Source organism: Rhinolophus ferrumequinum, chromosome 14 (assembly GCF_004115265.2).
Source record: "Rhinolophus ferrumequinum isolate MPI-CBG mRhiFer1 chromosome 14, mRhiFer1_v1.p, whole genome shotgun sequence".
In the NCBI taxonomy this organism is placed as follows: Eukaryota; Metazoa; Chordata; class Mammalia; order Chiroptera; family Rhinolophidae; genus Rhinolophus; species Rhinolophus ferrumequinum.
In genome coordinates this window covers 37,951,737-37,953,691 of record NC_046297.1, presented here as the reverse complement: position 1 = coordinate 37,953,691, position 1,955 = coordinate 37,951,737, and positions in this window count along the sequence as shown.

Here is a 1,955-nt window from a genome sequence, read left to right as displayed (position 1 = left end):
ATGACCATGAAAGGAAAACGTTTTGAATGGATTCAGGACATCAAGGTAGCCACGACAGTGCAACTAATGACATGAAAGAGGACTTCCAGAACTGCTTCAGAAAGTGGCAAGAATGATGGGATAAGTGTGTTCAAAGCGACAAGGAATATTTTGAGGAGGATTAATGGCAATGTGTCTTTTAGTATAATAAAAAGTTTTTTTTTATTTAAACATTCACTGTATTGTTTGATCACACCTCATATGTTCATCATGGATATTGGCCTATAATTTTCTTTTTCTGTTATGTTTTTGTCTGGCTTGAAATCAAGGGAATTGTGGCCTCAGAAATGAAATTGAGAGCCTTTCATCCTCTTGAAATTTTTGGAATAGCTTGAGAAGTGAAGGTGTTAAATCTTCTTTGAATGTTTGGTAAAATTCACCTGTGAAGACATCTGGTCCAGGACTTTTGTTTGTAGGGAGTGTTTTGATTACTGATTTGATTGAAATAGTATTAAGGGACACATTTAAATAAAAGGCAAAGTAGATTAGTTTCAAGTAGTAGGATTTTTCTTTTTGTCTTTTTTGTTTTTTAAACGTTTCTTTATTTTAAGTGTGATTTTCCAGGACCCATCAGCTCCAAGTCAAGTAGTTGTTTCAATCTAGTTATGGAGGGCGCAGCTCACACTGGCCCATGTGGGGATTGAACCGGCAACCTGGTGTTACAAGCATCATGCTCTAACCAACTGAGCTAACCGGCTGCCCCTTGTCTTTTTTTTTAAGTGAAAAATATATGATTCAATTCATTTGGTGTTTCAATTACTATCAATGTGAAAGGAAAGTTTTAAATATGCTTCAGTCCCAAATGCTAGCTAGATAAAAGAGAGGAATAGAAAGGGTGATGGAATAAAGAAGAGAAAAAGAAAAGACCAGGAGAAAGAGGAGGAGGTGGTAATGAAAAGAGAGAGGATAAAGGACCAAGAATGAGGACAATGAGAGCTAAAAACCTAACAGAACCTAACTTAGGCCAAACAGGCAGAGATGACTCATAGAAATAAAGTGCATACAGTGATAGAGGCTGTGATCAAAAAGCCACAGGAGTCAAGAAAGTGGGAATAACTGAAGTCAAACTAAAATGATGTTATCTAAGGAAAAAAGAAAAAGAAAAGGAATTTAGGACAGTTCACATGATACGGTCGGAGAGGTGAAGAAGAGTTGGGTTTTAATCCCAAAGGGCTTAATACAAATTTTTCATTCGACATTTGTGTAGATAGGTATAAATTCACCCTCAGTTATGCTTATCAATAGTCTGTGCAAAACACGATTAAGCAGCCAAAATTTTCAACAAAGCTTTCTAGAAAGTTCTGTCTTTAAGCATATTATTTTACAAATGGGTATGCCTTGAATTGTTTTATTAATCTTTGTAGTTTTTATTGTGGTAAAATATACACAACATAAAATTGACAATTTTTGCCATTTTATAAGTGTACAATTCAGTGGCACTAAGTACATTCCTATTGTTGTATACCTTCGCCACCATCCATCTCTACAACTTTTTCATCTTTCCAAATTGAAACTTTGTATCCACTAAACACTAACTCCCTATTCCCTACTCCCTCCAACCTCTGGCAACCACTAGTCTACTTTCTGTCTCTGTACTTTTTTTAAAGACCAATTCATTATAGCTTTTAACTGTGGCATTTCATAATCTTAGCATTTGAGAAGCAAAGTCAGAGACAGAAGGCTTTTTGAGGAAAAATAAAAGGCTTACACTGACTTTTCAAATTGTTAAATCCCATATTTATTAATTTCAAAATGAAATTTCAACAATTTCTCTGATTTAAAGTGTTTAATTAATTCTAAATGAATAGGCAACAGATTTGTCTTTATTTTTAGTGATTCCTAGAAACAAATACATGAAGTATTGATTTTAAAAAGTACATGAAATTAAATGGTTATATCAATCATTCCTATTTGAC